Source organism: Schistocerca cancellata, chromosome 4, assembly GCF_023864275.1.
Source record: "Schistocerca cancellata isolate TAMUIC-IGC-003103 chromosome 4, iqSchCanc2.1, whole genome shotgun sequence".
NCBI classification, from domain to species: Eukaryota; Metazoa; Arthropoda; class Insecta; order Orthoptera; family Acrididae; genus Schistocerca; species Schistocerca cancellata.
In genome coordinates, this window is record NC_064629.1 from 584,572,886 (window position 1) to 584,596,887 (window position 24,002).

Below are 24,002 nucleotides of genomic sequence, written 5' to 3' on the forward strand. Positions count from 1 at the left end.
TTCCTCTCGAATTTCACTATTCTTTTACAAAAACGAAAATGAAATTCAAATAATCTGAAAGCCCGCTAAAACGCTCCATTTGAGTCATGTGATGCCTGTGACGTCACTGGCTAGCTCGTTGCTCCTGCTGCCGTAAAACTCATTCACAGTGGTGTCTTGCTTTGGGATTTACGTTTCGGAAAATGGGCTACAAACGGTGTGTAGTATTACACTGCACAAATACATCTGTGAAAACTCCTGAAGAATTGTTTTTGAGTGTTCCAAAGAATGAGAAGGTGCGTAAAATGTGGTTGCAGCGTATCGGCAAAACGCCACCACGTCGACGCACAAGTTTCCTAACTTAATTAAAAATATCTAGCACTCTGAAGTTAACATTAATTTACCTCCGAGATATGCTTCCCCACTGTTATAAGGAAGGAGAGCGTCATTCAACGAAATTAAACCGTTACAGAAAGTTGTAGTTTCACCCTACTTCACGTACATTGACCGGTAGTTTATTTGTTATAGCGGTAGAACGTCGAATTATATAAGGCAATATTCAAAGACGGCTGGTTCGAGTCCAGCCCGAAAGAATATTTTAAGTTATTTGTTAAACGACTCGACAGTGCTGTCACACGAAAACCGAATCACGATTACAAAACTTCACCACACCGATCAAAGAATGAGTATTATTTTGTTTCCCTTGTCGTTTACAAATGCTTACATTACACGTCATGTTCAAAAAGGTATTTTCTAGTTAATGTAACCACACACTTTTTACTTTATTAGAAACAATATTTTTTATCTTCGTACTGTCCATCTAGGAACCTTATTGTTTAAACTTTTTAAGTTTCATCATCTTACATATATATGAAGTAAGTCTGCTTCAGATACGATGTTAGTATACACTCACAAACATCACAGCCATTACGTTGGTGTTACCTGCATGTTGTACATGCTTTACATCTCTCCATATACAAAATCCCATCATCCTACTCCTCGTTGTACTGTGGGCATACTACTAGCAATGCTTTCCAAAAAAGTGAATTGTTTGTACACAAAGTAAAAGCATTTATCCTCAGTTGTCGATTGCTCAGAATAAGATTAATTTGAATCTGTATTTAATACATTCCACCATTTAAACAATTCTTACAACGAGTTTCTACTAACGCTATTTTCGTATTCCGTGTAAAACTTTTAAAAATGTACGACTGTTCCAAGATTCGAACCTATGTCCTCTTCAACTGCACTATTCTTGCGCCACAGAACGCGTGGATAGAGATGTCTCACTGCCATGTGTTTTATATAGAGGAAATCAGCACTAAGATTTGCCGAGAATGATTTTATTGTGTTTTGGGTGGTAGTTCATGACTAACAGTCGTCAATCTAGTTATAAGATACGGATCCATTTGCAAAAGTTCTGCGATTCCTTAGTTTTGAGCGAGTTTATTGATGTTGCAGGGAGCAGGGAGAAATATGTCCGTCGTTGCACATACTGCCGCTCTAAATGTGTGGACCATAAACGCATTACCTTTCGGAAGGTTCTAACATTCCGATAACACATGTATAGTTTCGTCTTACTCCTAGCCTGTGATGTCACCAAAGCTTCAGCCAGTAACAGAGCGTTTTCGATCACTTGACCCAATATCTTGATATTTAATTACTTTTTAGCTTTAATTACAGAAAAATAACAGATATTTTGTGAAAATATTGACCGTAAATGATACTTGAATGCTATAATCGTTCAGAATAATAACAATCTGAACCATATTCTAAACACAGGAAAATAGCCTATTACGTCTTTTGCAACTATAATAACTCTTCCACTACGCCACACTCGTTTTGCTTCATTCCAAAACTTCATGCGTAATCGCTGTAGCAATAATCGTTCCGTTTACAATTTGGTTTAACGGTAGTCATCATCATTTCCTGTGGGTCAATGAACAAGTACAAGTCTTTCAAGCTGACTCCAATGCGGCGATTTGCATGTCCTTAATCTACCCCCATTATCCAAACGAGAAAGGGGACCTACAGCTTAACGTGCATTCCGAACCACCTGCCGTTCCTGGAGACTCTTTAGATCGTTGAGAGGTGAAGACTAGAAAAAAAGGAGACCGCAAATTTCCGTGGTCCGACCAGGATTCGATCCCACAACTTCTCAGTTTTCTGGCACGGGCTTTACCACTAGACCACCACGCCCGAATTTAATGGTAGTAAAAACAGCCGTTATGCTCACTTAGGATTTCCTTGAATATCTCGCGTTCTTTTCTTTCGCCAAACACAGATTGTTACCCAAAAATAGCTGTTCATTTTTTTTTAGTTTGGACCTTCGTACGATCAGTATTGAAGCAAGAATTCCTCGCAATTAGTCACTCGCTATTTCCTAAGTTTCTTCAGACTGTATACTAAGTTTTTACTTCAGATGCATAATAATTATTTTTGAAAACTTTAAATTTACGATCAGTCCCAGAGGACCGCGCGATGCCGACCGGCCGACGTGTCATCCTCTGCCATGCGACATTATGCGGATATGGTACAGAGGGACATGGTGTCAGCATATCGCTCTCCCGCCTGTTGGTTTTCAAGACCTTGGAGCGACTGCTTCCCATTCAAGTAGCTCCTCAATTGGCATCGCGAGGCTGAGTGGACCCCGTTCCAGTTCTGTCACTAAGAAAAATTTCTTGGCAGTCCGGGGATCTGGTACTCCTCCTCCGTGGCGGCGATGATTCGTTGGCTTGGGTGGCGACCTACAGCGCGGCATCGGGCAGTAATCTCAAAATCTAAAAGTCGCATACTTTATCTATAGGTAAGGGGCTGCCCGGCGGGTGGGTCGCCCCCTACGAGTAAGTGACACGATACGTTGCTTGGGCATTAATTTCACAACTAACCTATGGCGCTCTACAACCGTCAACTGCAGGCGTCTATTAAACCAGATCAAAGCAGGGCTAACTGATCACTATCCTAGGATTCTCGACTTCCCGCAAAGGACGCGATATGCCATCGTCTATTTGGCGTCTCGCATTTCCCATGTTGCGCAGACGCTTCCGAACCCGTTATCTCTGGCCCGCCAAATGCTGGCTGCTTTGGGATCCTTTGTTAGTATGGTCACTCTGTTTAAGGTCCTCTACGAGTCCCTGACCCTCCCGCCCGCATCTCGTGGTCGTGCGGTAGCGTTCTCGCTTCCCACGCCCGGGTTCCCGGGTTCGATTCCCGGCGGGGTCAGGGATTTTCTCTGCCTCGTGATGGCTGGGTGTTGTGTGCTGTCCTTAGGTTAGTTAGGTTTAAGTAGTTCTAAGTTCTAGGGGACTTATGACCACAGCAGTTGAGTCCCATAGTGCTCAGAGCCAGCCCTGACCCTCCCGAGGGACAGAGAGGGGTTGGGCATTTTTCATGTTCAGGGCAGAGTGAAAGTCCTATTTGTAAGCTCTCACATGAAGATGTGGCGACGTGGTGACGTTTTGCGACATGTCTTACAAGCCTGCTGCTGGAGGCCTTAGTGTTGATATCTGTCCCTCCCCCGGTACTGTCATAGCACATTCCAGCGCCTTTCTTCTACATTGGCCAATTCTTCCTTGCACTAAATTACAACCACACTGCACTGCTGCCCACACACTTGACCCCGGCGAAAGCGATATACACCAGCGTCCAACTAAGTAGAGTGCCGGATGTGATTGAAAGTAAATACTCCCAAATTGAGTGGCGTGTTGTGTGGCAGGCAGTGGGCGCCGCCACTTTAGATGTGGACGTTCAGTCCGCTTGGTACATAAATGGTTAACGGGAAGCAAGTGTGCAAGTCTAGCCTATATAAAATTCTCAAGGATTCTTCAATGTGTGTCACCTGCGGAGAGATGGATACGGATGACCATTGCCTTGTCTGCGAATCGGGGAAGGATGTTCGGCTTTTGGTGCGCCAGATGCTGGCTTCCCTCACACGCGTGACTCCCGACAGGATAACTGCTCAATCGCTCCTCTTCCTGGATAAGGTGTATTTTCCGAGAGCAAAAACGAATTCTGTGACATGGATATGCAGTCACGCCGTCCGCTACTTGTTCGGTGACGCTGAGAAGGCGTCCTCGATTTTTTGCACTACTTAAACGAACGATACTGATCGATCATAACGAATCCCAAGTACCGTCAATACGTCTCGTATTTTCTTTGGAGTGCGTTCTGTAACCTGTCTCCCTGCTGCATTATCCGCGACAGAAAAAGTTAAGCCACCAACCCTTTTTTTATGACTTAACTCCGTATGACGACCACTTTGACACGAGAAGACATTCATCGATCATTCCGCAGCGAGTAGTACCATGGAGCGTCTGCACGTCGTAATGAGTGACCTCCTTTGTTTTTCTTCCTGTTTGGTAGCGACTGGGACTGGCTTTCATTTCCCTTCCCCTCGGTATTACGAGGCATGTCATAGCACAAGCTTTTGCAACTCATTGGTGATGGCACAAAAAGAAATTCCTTTCACCTCTTCCTTGATGAATTTTGGCTCTCTTGGATCCTATGCCCTTCACCCTTCTTAGTTTTGAAAGGGAGAACGAGACATTGTGGTCAAGCCTCGGGTTGCGACATCTGCCCGCTTTGCCCCCGATACCACTTTTTCTGAAAAAAAGGAAAAAGCCGTTAATGCAACAGCCCATGAGGGAAATTAGGATCGCTAACGCCCACCTATGTGGTAGTGCTAGACTCGGAGGTAGTCGTTTCGAATTCTGGTGTTGGAAGAAATTTTTACTTATAGTATTTGTCCGGCAAGAGGAGGAGGGATGATGATGTAGAGTTCCTCATCATCTGACTTTGCCGCAATATCCTGGATTAAAATCTAATCTTTCCGCAGTGTCTCATAAGCGTAACTCCACACCATACTCAAACCCCCTACTGTCACCTAAACTGAAGACGCGCCGCGTGGACAGGGGTCATTGAGCGAGGGGACGCTCTGAAAGGCCGCCATATTGTGTCTAAGATATACTGCTTACGTCTGTGGAGAAAAGTTTGTGCTGTGAAAGTGCGTCAAATAACAGCGTTAAAATAAGCGCAGCAATAGTGTTGAACAACAGCTCCGCCAGTTCACAAACGATGCAGATGAATCTTTGCGACTTGAAAATTACTGTGGTATCGATCAGAACATCGGGGCACAGCTCCATACCAGCAGAAGGCAACACTGGCCACCCACGCCCTCCACCTCCCTCCAAATACCCCAGTAGCCACTCCAGTAGCAAAACAAGTAATCAAAACAGTTCTAGGTTAACTTAAACTAAAACTGTAAACACTTGACATGTTCAGCAGGAAAGCGGTCATCAGTTCACTGCAAAGAAAGTTTCAGATACGAAGTTTTTATTGCCTTGATAACAGGAAGGTTCACTGGATTACTAACTTCGGCAGGGCTAAGCAAGGTTACAAAAGTTACAGAAACATTACACTGTTGTAGCAGTAATCATAAATTAAGACTTTAAGTAAGTTCCTTTTGCCAGAACCTCAGTGTACAGGTTATGAAATCGCAACGGACTATGAATTTGAAATACAAAATAAAATTACCTATACGTAAGCTATTACAGTAAATATATACGCCTAAGACAACTTTACCTCATGATGAAAAGAGAGTAAAACGTCAAAAAATATAACTCTGTCCTCTTGGCAACACAGAGTCGTACAGGTGTTCCACACCAAGAAATGCAGCATGTGCCTGAGTTGACTGCCGGTTACATGCTACCGGATACCAGTTGGGTTAATCAGTAATACAGAGGAGTACCACCATATCGCAGCACTTTCATGCATAATAATAAATATTTTCTAGGTTTTTTTAACAATATAAACGTACATGTAACAGTATATGAGATAATACAGTGCGAATCATTTAAAATGGAAAATAGTGCAATTTCAGTCTTATAAAATGGAAAAAAACAAAAGATAATAACATTTCGTCATTTTCTTAAGATCGGAAACATTATTTACAATAAGGCAGTTAACACAAAACATTGTTAAAGACTGAAATAATGACGTCAATTGGGACACAGTGTAGATAACAGTATGGGAATCGTTCATTTTACGGAACTATGGCAGGACGCCTACTTTTACAAATTGTAATATCATGTATTATACTTTTCGTTCCACAGAAGACGTCATACTGTTCCTACATGCGATCAAGGCTAGCACCTAAGTTCTTCATTTGTGTGGCCATAGTTTCCGTAGTTGTTTTATAATTCTTGAGGGTATTTTGTTCTGTCATTGCAACTTCAAAAATTTGTGTTTTTTTTCTTTTTTGTTCCACCAGACGCGTTTCACTTTATTTAAGTAAAGCATCATCAGTGGTTTGTAATTAAGTTATTTACATTTTGATTAGCTTTTAGATCGAAAAACAGTTCGTTAAGAGTAAGTTGATTTGTACTTACGGTGATTTTCGGTTGATTTCTCGCTCACATCGAGAAATGCCGTCTGCTAGCACATCGTTGTTTTTCTGCGTTAGTCACTGATAATTTTGGTCTAATTTTTAGTTGTTCTGCACCACTATGCATTTATTATGTTTTCACAACACTCCTTTATCCCCACCACTGTATTCTGCTTGTTTTTGCACTTCTGTGCATCATGTTTCGGGGAGAATCGAAGCAAATTCCGTCTTCATTGAATCAGAACTTAGTGGCTAGTTTTTCCAGAAAATTAAATGTTTTAGTAGTTGATAAAGCAGGTCCATCAAGCTATTAGTCAAATGATTTGCGTCTTATGAACGAACAAAAATTGATTGTTGGAGACCCTTGACCACATAGTGTACCTATACCAGCTGAACATTTCAACATTTCTAAGCGCAATCGCTGTTAGGGCACTTGTTTGGTTTTCTGTTGAGACAGCCATTGTCAGAGCTTTAACGCATGGTTAATTTATAGGTTTGTATTTCCTACGAGAAGTAAGTCATTCTTCTAGCGACGATCTTGTGGTATTGAAACTGTTGTGAAAATAAATGCAAAGGTTAATCGTTTTCGCTGGCTCAGCTTGATACCTAAGAACACAGAAAGCCACTGTGCTTTCGCCGAACGGCTCGAGATCTGCAAACGCTGATGCACGCCTGAGATACCTCACGAATTAGACTGCAGGTCACGTTGTAGCCACCACACCATTTCCGGCCGTTCGTACCTGACAAGCGAAAGTTATTCTTTATGGCACCTCCAATTAACTGCACCCGTCCTCTTGCCGGAACGCCAGTCAATACCCTAGAGTCGTGCAGGTGATTCCGATACCCTTTCTTCGTCAAAACAAAACAAGAGCGCCTCGAATGTTACCTGAATGAGATTAAAGGGATACGTTTTATTGAAAAATAGTATCTGGTTTATCAGCAGTATATATTCTGGTCATGTAAATTTGTAGCAGAAGATTATTATTTTTCGCAGAGGAATAAACATCCTACAAAACCGTGTTGTGAGCTAACTCTAGAAGCGGAGACGAAATTTTGAAATTGGAACGGGAGTCACTAATGTTATACAGTTTACGATCAATACTCGTGAATTTACCGAGCAAGATGGCGATTTAAAGCCCAGATCAGCCATCCAGACCTAGGCTTACCGCAGTTTTCCTAAATCGAAGTTGGATTCCTGGATGGCTCTTCTGAAAGCGCACGGTCGATTTCCTTCAGCATCCTCTGCCAGTCAGAGCTTGTGTTCTGTCTCTTACGACCTCTTCGTATACAGGAGTTTAAACTAATGTTCTTTCCTTCTTTCTTTCTTACAAATTTGTTCAGAAATAATAGCTATCATTTTGATGGTTTAACTTCAACAATGTGGATACTAAAAAAAAAAAAATGGCTCTGATCACTATGGGACTTAACATCTGTGGTCATCAGTCCCCTAGAACTTAGAACTACTTAAACCTAACTAACGTAAGGACATCACACACAACCATGCCCGAGGCAGGATTCGAACCTGCGACCGTAGCGGTCACGCGGTTCCAGACTGAAGCGCCCAGAACCGCACGGCCACACCGGCCGGCAATGTGCATACTGTTATTTAGTCTAAATGCGAATCGAAGCATTTCAAGATATGTCTAAAGGAAGAGATGTTGCTTCGCACCAACAACTACATAAAAAGTACGTCATCAAGAAAAGAAATTGTCATTGTTGTTGATTACTAAAAGCAGCATCTTCAACTAACAGTTTGAGATAAACTCTTTCCGTCCAGCATCAGTTACTTTTAAGAAACAAACAGTTAACAACCTAGTTCCTGATAACATCACGGTATAACTTTTTATTTAGGAATTTTCTATTTGTTTAAGAACTGCATGATCCTTGGGTCGGAATCAGAAGGGACTAAAATACGTAATTATGCATTGGATTGTCTTCGTAGGCATCACTCGACCACTGTCCAATTGGTAAATTTCTAGCGAAATAGTGACCACATAACCATGGAAGGCGTTTCATATCCATTCATCCTTTCATGTGAACAGTGAATGACATTCCAGCAGCGTACAATTAATATACCTTTTCCTAGTGAAGAGGTTATTTCTCTCGGAATTATTGTAGTTTTTCAAATCCTTTCCCTATGTTTTATTTTTATTATTTATCGTGATCTGAGCTACGGTCAAGTTGGTTGCTCCACGGACCGCGACGAAATTAATAAAAAATCAAAAAATTAAGGAATGGGTAGTCACTACCTTCTTTGTAAATATTTGCCGTCTGACGATACGAATTTTTTTATATTCTTGAGATTTACGAAATTTTCGAACTCCAAAATCACCATTACTATTTTTCAAAGAGGAAAGACGCGTCGCTTAAAACGATAACATATCTTGGATATAGATTTACAAAGAGTGTACCTTCTTTGAATGTGAAAGCGATATCTCAGACAAACATCACTTCCTCTTATACTGTTGGGCACAAAAGACAATGTTACGTGCGCTTGCACCCGACCGAACTAGTATCTGCACCTCGATCTCTCAAAACACTGCCGAGTGAGTAAGCAACTTCATGTCAGGAAGTACAAAACCTCTGGACCGCATTATGTTGGCAGCTTTCTCCGCGTGACTGTCTTACATCTTTCGGAAGAAACTTGTCAGAGGCTATTGCGACTAGACGTGATGGAAAGTTCTGCACCACATACTGAAGCTTCACAAAAGACAGCGGAGTACTTTCCCCGGAAGAAGCGCGCCATTTACTCCAGCCACCTAACAATCAGTGCTGCGCTAATGGACATGACACTCAACTAGTGAAGCAATTCGCTCATGATCGATCTTTTTTTTCATCTTCCTTCAATATGTTACATACTTTCATTCAATGTCAGGTAGATAATGACCGCTTCGTTACTGCAGAACCATATACCCACCACCTGCCTACAGGCGCTGATGACGACCTCTTTCACTGGTATGACGAAACAGAGCTGTCACCCTTTTCTTTTCGACATGAAAAAGGTTCAAGTTACTTCAGCGTATTGTGGATGATTGTAATCAGTGCTTGTGCAATTTACTGTTGTGTTTGTGCTGTTATGGCAGAACATGCAGTGAAAGAAAGGAGTTGGGTCAAATTCTGTACCAAGGCATAGCACACTCCTCTTGAACCGTCTCATGGGGTTTGACAGTATTAAAGTCATAGTCGTCGGAACTATCGCCATCAACAATATCCGTATGTACTTAGAAGAGGTCTGGGATTTAACCCAGGAAACTGGCGTACAGCCTGTTGATCAGGAACTGCACACCTCCCGTCCCCCAAAATGCTATGATATAATCTTCTTCCACCGCCTTGATTCTTTCCAACTACGTCCATAACAAACACCATCCCACTAGCAAGCGTTGGCAACCTAAGTTACGAAGGTAAATTCGTACGCAAATCTGTATCTTTAAGAAATTTGAATTCTTCCTCAGTCAGAGAGATCAGTTACGTTATGGCTTTGAATGAGTATTAGTCAAGTTAGTCCGACTGGACGCGGAAACATTTATTTTGCTGTCGACAAATTACGTGGTGTATCGATGACCTTTTCGTATTCTACGTTTGACTACGACTTTATCACCCATGATGTTGAACTAGTCTCATTTTTATTGTGCTGTTACAACTAAAAAAAAAGTTTTCATTGAATTCGCCTCTTGTACGAGTTCAAGTAACTGCATAATATGGTTTTTACTGGTATATACAATTTTTGTTGAACTTGCGTTTAACACGAGCATTGTATTAACAACTGAAACTAGTCTAATCAAAATATTTTAAGTTTTGTATATGTATGCGGTCTAGGCAAGTAAAAGATGTATGAAAAAAGATTTTGCACATTTTAACAAATTAATATGTCGTTTTTCAACGTTATTTTAGCCAAAAGCTGAAATCACGCGTTGTGGAGACCATGCGCTGTCTTGCCCTACATCTTGCGAAGGCTTGGGGAATATGCTTAGTCTTTAAGGCTATCGACGTCGGTCTGCTAGTAAAAGCACCGCAAAGAGGATAAATACACTACTGCAATCTTAAGATGCCTGTGTCATTAAAAACAACAGCGACACTCTGCCCATTTTCCCCACATGGCAAGCAACCCAAAGTAAGTAAATTGAGTGAGGAAGATGCTACCAAAGATCTTAAACCTCCCGCTGGAAATGCCCAGTGTCTCCTTGTAACTTTTTGAACCTGCTTTCTACACTACTCAAAAGATTTTAGTTTTAAATCTAAACATAGGAAACCTATATCGTCGTTTGTAACAATCTGTTTTGGGGACCACTCAAATATGAGGGCTCACGTCTCGACATCAATAGCTTTTCTTATCATAAATTGGTGAAGAATGCAGAACGACTTCAGTGAAACGCTGGTAGGCTGTGTTCTGTAGAGACGACTGTTACGTTCAGATACGACTCACTCTACTGTTGCTCGATTAGTGTTGATTAACGCGCCTCGACCACTACACGGATACTCGTGCCAGCCCTTCACCGTCCGAACTCAGTCGTTCCAGGCTTTTTCAGTCATCACAACATCTTTTTTGCTCGAAACAAATCATGCCAGATTCTTGCTAATGTTTATTTTGCGGTAATGACCCTACATGTGTAGGGAGTACAAATATAAAATTAAGGAAATAGTTTAAAGTATTGTATTAGTATTACTGACGTCTATGTTTCCTAGATACCTTACACTATGCGACGCTGTGTATTCCCGCACACGATTTTGTTTACATTCGTTAGTACTGTCCAGCACTCGATTCAATAAATTGTTTCTGGGGCGCATGCTGCTTGTTGCAATTTAGATAAACAGTGCAGACGGTTCGGAGTAGGACGTTCTTTAACTATTTCTCTGTCCATGAGACATTAAGCTCTAACCTTTATTCCCTTCTGCACAGTAAAGTATTGTGAGTGTCAATAGGGTAATTCTTAAGTATTGGGCCTAAAACTTGGCTTCTGCTGTTTTTTCTCGAAGCTCAAGGCTTTATTGTGAAAAATGTACAAAAATTTACGATTCAAAGTATTGGCCATCGCTGGCCAGTACTTTCTCAGGCAGCATATGCATCCCACGGCGGAATAATTGGTCATCTTTTGAGGAGACCCTTGAATCGATCCAGTTTTGCACGTCTTTATATGACCGGTAGCGCTGCTGAGCCAAGCCGTGTGCTGTTGATCGTAAAAGGTGATAGTCACCCGACGGGTGAAGTAGGATTTCACATTTCAATGTTTCCAACTACATTTTGACGCGTTTTGCGACATGCTGTCGAGCAGCTTTCAGTAACGATCTACTGTGATTTTTTCCGTCTGTTTCAGTAGCTTCGAAAACCTTCTCTCTTCCACCGCCACGCCGGTCTTTGACGTCAATATCAGCGTTTTTAAAGCATTGAATCCATTCTCTGCACGTCCTTTCACTAAAAGGTGCTTCACCATAGGTCTTAGCCAACATTTTATGAGCCTCAACTGCAGATTTCTTCATTTTAAAGAAAATTAAATGTTCCCGCAAATGACGAGAACTGGGCTCGCAAGTTGACATAATTAATGGAGAACAACTTTGTGATACGATCACTTCTGGTGGCGTTATGTTTACAATTGCCTAAGTTTACTGTATGAACTTACGACCGACCATCTGCACCATCACTTCCCGACACTGCGATTTATTGCAAAACGGCGGAAGCCAAGTAGTAGACCTAATATTATATCTTTGTAAGAACACTTTCTTTGAACTTCTGAAGGTAGCAGTGGTAAAATACTGGGAGCGAAAGGTTATTTGCAACTTGTACAGAAACCAGAAGGCGGTTATAAGAATCGAGGGCACGAGAGGGAAGCAGTGATTTAGAATAGAGTGAGACAGTGTTGTAACCTTTCGCCGATGTTATTCAATCTGTACATTCAGCAATCTGTAATGGAAACCACAGAAAAATTTGGAGTAAGAATTAAAGGCCAGGTAGGAGAAATAAAAACTTCGAGGGCTGCCGATGACGTAAATCTCTGAGAGACAGCAAAGAACTTGGAAGACCAGCTGAACGGAATGGACAGAGTCTTGAAAGGAGGATATAAGATGAACATCAACATAAACTATAGACTGTCAATGGCGAGAAAAGCATATCTGAAGAAGAGAAGTTTGTTAACATCGAATATAGGCGTAAGTGTCAGGAAATCTTTTCTGAAAGTATTTGTATGGAGTGTAGCCATGTATGGAGGGAAACTTTTGAAATGTGGTGCTACAGAAAAATGCTGAAGATTCGATGGGAACATCACGTAACTAATGAGGAAGTACTGAACAGAACTGGGGAGAAAAGAAATTTGTGGCACAACCTAGTTAGAAGAAGGGATCGGTTGATAGAACACATTCTGAGAAATCAAGTGATCACCAATTTAGTACCGGAGGGAAGTGTGGGGGAAGGGCAGGTAAAAATTGTAAAGGGAGACCAAGAGGTGAATACCGTAAACAGATTCAAAGTGATGTAGGTTTCAGTAGTTATTCAGAGATGAAGAGGCTTGCACAGGATAGAGTAGCATGAAGAGCTGCATCAAATCAGTCTTCGGACTGAAGACCACAACATAAGAATAACGAACCGAAATGTTCAGTTTGTGTCTTGTGAGCCTTTTATTAATTATAAAGTAAACTTGTCAATACTTTCAGTAAATTTAAAACCAAGCCTCCACTGATAACAATCGGTTATCATCAAGACTAAAGAAGAATCTATACATGCCGCAGACTACACACGATAGCTTCGAAGGCAGACATCCAGAAACCCTACGTAAGACCCAGTACTTGGAAAATCAATATCAGTATCAGAGCTTCAGTAGATATGGAATACGGGAAGATTTGAGACGTATCATATTCCTTGGAGAGATCATGCAAGTGAAGACTAGGGCTTAACCATTTCACTACCATTGGGACGTATCTGTCCCACGACAGATTATCAGAGAAGCAGTGGGAATTCGATGCATGTTATTGCTATTTATCCATGTTCCACTGGAAAACTGAAGGTTGTTAATGGTTTGTAGAATTCTTATAATTACAGTTTGCACCTGTAGGTTGAGCTTTCTTAAAGTCTCATTGTTAACCTTGTGCCGAGCTCTGCTCGATATTGTTGCACCGAATTATTTCTCGCCTGTAAATATGAAATCTAATGAACAGATTTGCAGAACAGGCCGTCATACCTTCCCAGAAAATTAGTCCCAATGAACTGCACGCATGTACTGAAGCTTCCCGCGTCACAATTGGTGCCCGTATTGAACAACTGTAATGTGAGACCAAAACTTACAGATTCTCTATCCACAGATGTGTGTCTGTTTTCTGTAGGTCTCTTATTTTTCATGCAGTGGTCTTCTGAAACACCTGATGTACTTATGAACAACCCTGTATATTCCACCCCTCCCCGCGTTGGGAAACGAAACGGTGGGGAAATATTTTTTTATATTGTTACTTCTGACTATGATATTAATTAAAATTCCCACACGTTAATGTCTTTCACTCCGAAAAATAATTGGTAGAGAGAAGGTTAATGCTCAGTCAACGACGAGGTCATTGAAGACAGAGCACAAGCTCGGATCGGGGAAGAGCGGGGGAGGAAATAGGCCATACCTTTTCAAAGGAACGGACCTAGCATTCGTCGTAAGCGATTTAAGAGAAAAAAAATAAATATGGATGGCTGTACGGGGATTTGAAAGGCCGATCTACCGTATACGAGTCCAGTGTCTCATCACTACGCCATCTTAGTCGATGATTCATAGTGCAACAACGTTAAGAGTTAGCGAACACTTAGACAGGCATACCGACTAATCTGAAATCACTACAGCAATAAAGCAACGTCACAAGATGCAAAATTGTAATTTTACAAGTTGTTTTAGGAAACCACCTGTAATCCCCGATTCTTGAAATAATCGAAGTCTTGCGTACAAAACAGCTTCAATAGTTTGATTACTTACAAATGAGTTTATGTGTTAAATATTTGACGTTAAGCATGTAAGAGAGACAAAATTTTGAAGCGGTTTGAAGTTAAGCTTAACGTTTGTTGGGAATCGCTAAATCTTCTCATTATGGAACAATAGATGATTATAGTCTACGTAACTTGCTCTCCATTTTAAGCACAAACTAGTTTCTCACGCGAATAGGAGAGGCGTGTGGTCAGCACACCGCTTTCATGGTCATTATGATGGTTTTCTTTGACCGGAGCCGCTACCATTCGGTCGAGTAGCTCCTCAATTGGCATTACAAGGTCATGGCAACAGCTCATGGCGGCCCGGATGGTCACCCATCCAAGTGCCGGCCACGCCCGACAGCGCTTAACTTCGGTGATCGGACGGGAACCGGTGTATCCACTAAGGCAAGGCCGTTGCCCCAAATATATAGTAAGCGATAGTTTTTTTTTCCTTTCATCATCTTGTGAGTATTGTCAGTGAGAAAAATGTTCCGTAAAGGTTTAAAATAATGTGCAAGGTTTGTTGTCAGTCGCTTAGGGCTCTCTTTCGCAAATACTGGATGACCGAGCTCCGAATGTTTGCGCGCTGTCGGTTACGCTACCTCAAGACAAACACCCAATTTCTAACTGTAATACTTGTCTTATTGTGTTAACATTTGACATAAGAGTATACCTCTTAATGAGTACAGTAATACATCATTTTAAAATTTTTAAATTCGGTCAGTAATTACGCGAAATATTGAAAACTTTTTTTTGTCTCTGGAGACCGTTAGATAAGCAACCTGCAATCATTACTGGGCCCCGGGTTCGAGTAGGGAGCAAAAACTGAAAATTCTTAGAAAAATATAAGATTCCATATGAGAAAGTGTAATTTAGATAAAGAGAAAAATGACAGACACCAAAAGCGTAATGAATTTCTTCATTGTACCGTGCGTTTGAAGCTCTACAAATATGAGCATGTTCATAAAATAGACAAAAAGGTTGCAAAAATATTAATTAGTTCCAAGAAAGTTTACATTTACTGACTAAAAGAAAATGATGATAATTTTCAATAAAGAACATCATAAAAATCGCGTGGCGTTTGGAACACTAGTTACTAAACACAAATGCACGGAAAACTGTTAAAATAAAACGCAGGAAATGATCAGAAGAATGTAAAAAATAGCACAGTGAATTCAAATGGTTCAAATAGCTCTGAGAACTATGGGACTTAACATCTGAGGTCATCAGTCCCCTAGAACTTAGAACCACTTAAACCTAACTAACCTAAGGACATCACACACATCCATGCCCGAGGAAGGATTCGAACCTGCGACCGTAGTGGTCGCGCGGTTCCAGACTGAAGCGCCTAGAACCGCTCGGCCACACGGGCCAGCAGTGAATTCAGGAAGTGGTTTTTGCGTGGAAGCAGGAAAAAAACATTTGGTCAAGAAATAAGTTTGAACTTGGTATATGAGTGAGTTCACATTGCAATGGCTACATTGAAACTTTGTAAATAACAACGAAACGTCTGGAATAATTATAATATATTTGCTCACGATTTTACTGTAAAGTGATCTAGGTTTGTCATAAGAAAAATATAGCTGAACGCAATTCCTACGCTACAACATGAGTGATTAGGGCCTTGTGTTAATTTTAAATGTCACTCCCTATGAAATCAAATACCATTTCCAAAATGAGATTTTCACTCTGCAGAGGAGTGTGCGCTGATATGAAACTTCCTGGTAAATTAAAACTTTGTGGCGGACCGAGACTCGAACTCGGGACCTTTGCCTTTCGCGGGCAAGTGCTCTACCATCTTTCTTTCTCTCTCTCTCTCTCTCTCTCTCTCTCTCTCTCTCTCTCTCTCTTTCCATTTTGTTCGGTATTGCTCGTTGCGTTTGGTCTGGGTGCACGTCACAAGACATCAGTTCAAATTTATCGTTGATTCCTTTACTCAGTTTTTTTAACAGAGGGCGAGCAGCCGTCTGACCGAACACGCTGAGCTACCGTGACGGCGTTCACAGAAGTTTGGAAAGTAGGAGACGAGGTACTGGCAGAATTGAAGGTGTGGAGACGGGTCGTGAGTCGTGTTTGGGTAGTTCAGATGGTAGAGCACTTTCCCGCGAAAGGCACAGGTCCCGAGTTCGAGTCTCGGTCCGGCACACAGTTTTAATCTGCCAGGAAGTTTCATCAAATACCATGTTGTCAGAACGTTAACTTATACTCCCTTCCTTCCTTTAATAATGAAGGAGAAATCGAAGCAGCCTTAGTACATTCTTCTAAATTACCAAGTTATTTCCTCCATCCCATTTACTGCGTTAACTGATGCTGGGATATGAGAGTTCTGCCGTTGCTGCCCTTGTCCGAGAATCAGATGTTACGAGGAGGAATTCTACAGAATCTAGTTACGTAAGGCGCTAAATTGAGAGAGATCAGCAGTAAATGGGCTCGTTGCACGTGCCTTCCTGTAACTATGCTGGGTATCCCATCTTTATGATCGATTAGTATCAATGGGCGCTACTCAGGTGTTGTTTCACTGATCTAGCAACTTAGCTCAAGTTGTATGTTTGACAAACATGGCTACTGGTTTATTCATTTTGATGCGCTAAATGTCTGGTCTCCTCTCCTGTTAACCAAATGTAGTTAGATTGTGTTTTTCACTTATGTGTTGTTTCTGTCATCAGTCCGCTGGAACTTAGAACTACTTAAACCTAACTAACCTAAGGACATCACACACATCCATGCCCAAGGCAGGATTCGAACCTCCGACACTATTTCATATCACCGCAAAAATTCTCATGTTAAAGATATGTGTACAGTGTATATAACTAAGCTATTCAGTTACTGAGTCCTCACTCCTAATTAGCTGATCCAGTACCAGGAGAACTCATTACCATCTTAAATAAGAACCCTTACGTCGGAAACCAACGAAACCCACACGTAATTGAATGCCACACAAAGAAGAATGGTTTTTAGTGAATCGTTCTCGTAAATCACCAGAAACTGAATCTATTCTAACAACATCCGAAATATTTAAGTGATTATGCGTGCAAATCCCTTTCCTCTCCTCCATATTTAGTTTTCCCGCGATTTAACTAAATCATTTCAAGCGAATTCTGTTATGGTTTCTTCAACAGGTGGCGAGTGATTCTTTCTCTCTATCTTAGTGCTGATTCCTCTCTAATGACCTCGATATCGACGGGGCGCTAAGCTCTTAACCTTCGTTGTTTACTCCTTTGTTCCCTCCTCACACAGTAGTACATTCAGATTCAGCAATCCTGCTCTTTCCTAGTCACAGCTTCATACTTTTTTAACGTACGTAACCAGCTGTATAAATCTGAGGGCAAAACGCCGCCCTGTATTAACAGGCAGCCGTGGGGCAAGCTAGTGTCGAAATATTCCGGTCTGGACTATGCAGACAGCCGCAACGCAGTTCAGTGGCCCATGAGCGAGCAACCAAACACCGCTTTCTTTTACGTAACCACGGTCATTGCCTACGGGCTCACCGCCGTTCGGCCGAAAGCCGTTGGGCAGCTGAAATAGACTCCTTTGTGACCAGCATCTCGATGTATCCGTGTAACTCGAACTACTTGGAGATATGTATAGCGCATAGGCTACTGTAGTTGAGGTGATGCTTCCACCAGTCACGTGATCAAATTATATCAACAAGCAGAGAAGGAAACTCATGGATTAATTTTTGCTGCAGAGGAACGAGCCATCGGAACTAACACCATGAAAGCCGGAATCGAAAAATTAACGGCAGACCCATAACGCAGGCTCTTCAAAAAAGCTGAAGAAACAGTTGACCATATCTTAAGCTTTTGCAAAACGATCGCTCATACTGATTACAAATAGAAGCAAAATAGTGTGGCACGAATGATCAGCTCCACCTTATGCCAAAATTACCATACAGCAGTGGTAAGTAATTGGACCACAAGCCAGAAAAAGCTGTCGAAAACGAACGTACCAAATTTCTGTGGGATTTCCGAATTGAGACAGATCAAATGCTACAACACAATACACCAGACATCACAACTGTGGAGAAAAACAAAGTACGTATATTTCCAGAATGAGATTTTCACTCTGCAGCGGAGTGTGCGCTGATATGAAACATCCTGGCAGATTAAAACTGTGTGCCCGAAAAATCTGCCAGGAAGTTTCAAAGTACGTATAGTTGACACGGCCACTCCATGTTATAGCAGAATCGGAGAGAAACAACTTGAAAAACTTGTCAAAAACGAAGACTTAGAAAAGCGAACTATAGTGAGTCTGCTATTAAACTCAGTGAAAGGCACCCAGTGGTTTTCGGCACCCTGGACGCAGTGTCAAAAGACCTCACTGAGTACTTGACAACAATAGGCATTCATAAAATACTCATGTGCCAACTACTAAATACCACTTTACTGGGATCTGCATGAATTATCCGCCGATACATTACACAGTCGTAGATGCTTTGGAAGTGTCTGACTAGTGATAAAATGTGAAATTCAGGATAGTGACCTCGTTTATTGTATTTAATGTTCTAATAATATTAATTAGGGTTTTGTATACATCGAGATAAGGTTACTTCTAAAGTGGCGAGACTGTACTGTGAAAAAGACTGGGACTTAGAACGGGCACTGATAACCACGCTGTTGAGCGCCCCACAAACCAAATATCATCATCATCATCATCGAGGATTGCTAAGGCACGCACGTACCAGTGTTGGTGATACAGCAACAATAGGTCTGGAAGTAGGTGTAGTTGTAGTTAGCCGGCAAACCTCTAGTTCTACCGAATGTGCCAGTAACATACCTGCTAATGTAAGATGGAAGTTATTCACTTTGAACATGAGTTAATTCTCTTTATTTTATATTATTTTTTAATTGATTCTTATTTTTCAAACGTTCTGTTTTATTTCTACACTAATATTACCAATGGTTGCTGTTAACATGATTTACTACTACATACATAATATAAAACATTGTGTGTCACCATGATTAACAAATTTGTACGACCTGTTTAGAGTTTCCAGATAACAGGTTTAAAATTCGTAGCAATAAATTGAATTAAATTGTCGCTTGGGACATGCCGCTGTGCGAGAGATTCGCAAACAGTCAAGCTAAGAAAGGGGCCATGCCGCAGCATATGCCGAACGGGTATTCAATGCAGACCTGGTGATCTACTTGTTTTCAGCTCTTTATGCTAGGGATGCCTATTACTATTTTACTCCATGCTGACGTCTGTGCGACGGCAAACGACGCTATGTTTGTACAACCCTCTTGTATGAATGATTTCTTGAACCCGAAATTTAGAACTTCAGCTTTGCTTTTGCTGTCTTCTATTGCCACGCCAAACAGGTCGACCAGTGAGTGACTCTACAGAAGCCTTCGATCCGCTTGGCCATTTTATGTACGACCAGAATTGTCCCAGGTTCTCAACAAGATTTTTCAGTAAGCTATGACGGTGGAAGATTTTGTACACTTCGCGCATCAATTTCTACTAGCTTTTGCCCGTCTCATTCGCGCGTTCTTTTCTGATCCGAGAGCGCAACGGTCTCATTTTCTCAGTATGTTTCCAACTTCGTTATTAAGCCACGGTGGGTATTTTCGTCCTTAATCCATTTACTCAGCACATACTTCTCCATGGAGTGAGCTACAATCAATTTAAACCTCGCCTATGATTCTCCTACCTCCATCATATTTGAACTAGGTATTGTTTCTGCTCTTTCTAGCAAAAATACTCTCCTAGTTTTCTTGGGCGATGATCGCTAATTCCTATCTCTATACTGACACTGTCGATAAGTTCACGTCTGTTTCTAGCTACAAGGTCTAAAATATTTCCATTGCATGCTGGCTGCCTAACTAGCTGTTCAAGACAGTGTTCGGAAAATATGTTCAGAAATACGTCAGGAATCTGTCTGCCAGTAACACCTGCAATGAATACATAGACGTTCCAGTCTATACTCGGTAAATTAAAGTCCTCTCTAACTAATACTGCATGATCAGAGTATTCCACGCTACCGAACGTAGGCTTCCTTTGACCGATTCTACAACTGTTATGGCAGAATCGGGTGGCCGGTAAAAACATCAGATAATTTACTTCAGTTCACCTAAGCCTGCTACTAGCGTCCAAATAATTTCACAGTCAGACTGAATTAATGTCTATCATTGAATTATTACTGAGATACTAGAAATGTTGGAAAGAAGAACTATGACTAACATAAAGAGATAGAGAAGAGGCAACGGAGGGCGGCGCATTTCGTCGTGGGTTCGGTTAGTCGTCAACCATGCGTCTACGATCTGTACTCGTACATCCATTACGTATATTCAGGCATAGGTTAGACATTATACTTGAAAGTCGCTTGCCCGGTGTCGGCGGATAAATACGATATTGCAGTGCCTACGTTATTCTGAATAACGATGCATGGTTCCTTAAGACATGCATGCATATCCAAAGGAACTTTGCATCGTAATTCAGAGTAACACGGAGTCTGCAGTATCGTATTTTGTGACTTTGTTGAAAGTACATTCACAGCATTTAACACAAATAATTTAGAGAAACCACGGAAAGCTTCATTTTGGCTGAGGATATAAAAATTTTAATATCGCTCCTGCTGAATACAAGTTCATCAGAGAAGATTAATATCGACTTTAAAAGTTACACTTACTCGTACGTGTTCCATTTCTAATTCTTTTTCTCCAAAAAACAGCCCTGGACAGTGGGGGCATCATTACTATCTCCACATGTAATGTGGTCTGTTCATATGAGCGCATCCACTGATCTCAAACTGTGAAAAGAATTTCAGCCAATTTCTGAGGTATTATTGCAGTACTTAAACAGAACTGGTGCCAAGTCTCTTGACGAGTAAGGTTGCGTAGCGGGTAGTTTTCTGCTAGCCTCGAACAGATTAGCTAAGACGAAGGATTACGCTTAGCATCAACGCCTGAATACAGATTAAGTTAACACACAGACTATACTTGCGTAAGGAGAACTGAAAAGTGACTCATCAAAGTGCGTTGACTGTATTACGGAAGACATTGCAATCGTCACCGCAGTACTGCGTAACATGGGCCAGAATGATCATATATTTGTGGTTCGTCAACAGTAATCAGAGAACTGTTAGGTGAAATGGTCACAAGAGTTCATTCCCCACCGGAGTTCATCAGCTCCCCGCAATCCACCGTATGGTGTGCGTCAGAGGGTGCATTTGCTTTCTCTTGTTCCATCTGATGAAGCGCAGGTAGAATGCCACGCTTCCGTATTATCTAATTTTACCATGACCATCATTATATGAAACGTATATTCAAGGAGGTTATGGGTTTCTTGAGTTGTTTCAGGAGAAACAGTCTCGGAATTTTAAGAGTAAAACGATGTCTATTCTGTAAGACATCTACCCTCAAACCCCCCCCCCCCCCCCCCACACTCCCATCCCGTTCCCCACGGGGATTGTCGAGTGTATAATTTACGTGACGGTTTTCGCTGTTGCGATGATTGAACAAACCGGTGACAATCATGCACTACTTTAAATTTTCGCCTTCTGTTCCGATCACCCAAACAAATAAGAGCACGAAACAGATGAATGATATTCAGAGGTAGATCGGGGAAGAGTTGTACCAGATGGTTTCTTTGTCAAATGGTTCAAATGGCTCTGAGCACTATGGGACTTAACATCTTGGTCATCAGTCCCCTAGAACTTAGAACTACTTAAACCTAACTAACCTAAGGACATCACACACATCCATGCCCGAGGCAGGATTCGAACCTGCGACCGTAGCAGCCCCGCGGTTCCGGACTGCAGCGTTAGAACCGCACAGCCACCGCGGCCGGCGTTTCTTTGTCGATTCATTATAGTTTCACATTAGTCTTCCATCGAATTGGTGTGGCATCTACGTTTCCCACAACTGAATTGATGTTCTGCTGCACAACGGTCCGGATGGATAACGTCAAAAATTGAATGATTGTGACAGATCCCAGTTACGCAGGGTGGTTGTGTAGTAAGCCAATATCAGTCTATTCCGACGTTCATAATAGAAACGTTTATACTGAGAATCAGTCGTCAATCTTTGAATTAAGCATAGACCATCTGAAGTTATTCATGCATTTCGGAAAAAAGCCGATGATGAGACTTCCTTATATACCGTTGTATCGTCCGATGACGCCATCCTGGGATTTTTCAAAATGTGTTACAAACCCGACAATTGCATGCCCGTTTATAAGCAAACGGAGGTCACTTCCCACTTTTTTATGAGTTTCTGACTTGATAACATCAAAAAACGTTATTTCCTTAATAACTAAAAAAACTAAAGCTTTCTGGATGTTTATTTATATAGACCTGTTTCCATGTTTGAAATAAATAATCTGCCCCAAAGTAAAAAAGAAAAGTACTTTATAAACTGCAACAGCAATGTTTCTTTGCAAATGCCGACCGGTTCCAGGATCGGCAAACAGAAGCTGGTAAGTGTGTTCCTTAAGCTACGGCCACCACACCTGACAGGTGCTATCGTGTTGCGCAGGTCCACGAATGCCCAGAAAGACTGTTTCGCAGTATGCTTGCAGTTAAAACCACACCACGCATCGCTTATGAATAAACTTTACGCAGACCTGTCAAACCATTGAATTTTTATAACACTAGGGTTAGATTTACTTTCGTTTGGTTATTCTGAATGCCACCGCAAACTGAGTAAAAAAAAAGATGAAAATAAATGATATTTTTTTAAAATACACTTTGGTGGATAATTTGTATGGTCTTTTAAACTTCTTAGATGATTTTATATTACAGTTCAAATATAATCATTGATCATAACGTTAATTCTGCTATGGTATAATGGTGATGCTGGTGGTGCATGAAATTATGATATTAATAATGGATGTGTAATGATGAATGCGGCTATGAGGCTTATGGAACTGCATGCTGCGATTTAAGGGCACTGAGGGGAAGGAAGTGGGAGAAATAAAAAGAGATGGAGTGTTCTGACTAGGACTGGGAACAAATCTCGCAACAGATTTAGTCGTTGGGTTGCGAGAGTTAGTTGAAGTTCTGGTGTGAGAGAATGAATAATACATAGAGTTATAAAACTACTGTAGGCTTCCGTAGCGTTATCACGAGTAATCGTAGGCTACAGTGTTTCCTTCATTTCGATTGCTTTGTTTGTGTATGCTGTGAGTGTCTTCTAGATTTCCCTAAAAACTGGATCGGTGAAGCCTCTAGCAACTGAGTGAGAACATATGAAGGGTCAATTAACCTACGGAAAATTTTTGTTTTGCGTATTTATCCTCCCGTCTGTTACTTCAAAATAAACAATATTTATAGCAAATTGAAATTTTTAATTGAGGAGTTATCTGTAGCACTATGAGACTTAACTTCTGAGGTCATCAGTTCCCTAGAACTTAGAACTACTTAAACCTAACTAACCTAAGGACATCACACACATCCATGCCCGAGGCAGGATCCGAACCTGCGACCGTTGCGGTCGCGCAGTTCCAGACTGCAGCGCCTAAAAATTAAAAAATAGAAATTTATCATATAGCGCTAGAAAACGCAATTTCCTCAACAACAGGCAAACTTAAAGAAAAACGTAAAACAAACACACATCAATGATCGATTGAGCACTTCTTCGAGCGTATATAAAAATGTTCTTCCTATTGCTAAACGACTCCCGCACTTATCAATATTAACAGGAAACTCCTGCCGTTTATCATGATGAAGAAAGTTCTTTTGAGTACAAAACAACAATTACATAGATTTGCATC

The 24,002-nt window shown here is 41.3% G+C and overlaps 1 protein-coding gene and 1 pseudogene across 1 annotated transcript in view; one reads left to right on the top strand and one right to left on the bottom strand.

The window, feature by feature from the left end:
* LOC126183799 (nose resistant to fluoxetine protein 6-like) overlaps positions 1-24,002 on the top strand; it is a gene marked incomplete at its 5' end in the record, with an annotated part of 195,520 nt that overhangs the window by 8,449 nt on the left and 163,069 nt on the right. The gene's annotated exons all lie outside the window — the stretch shown is intronic.
* Positions 14,590-14,707, bottom strand: LOC126185535 (5S ribosomal RNA; annotated as a pseudogene).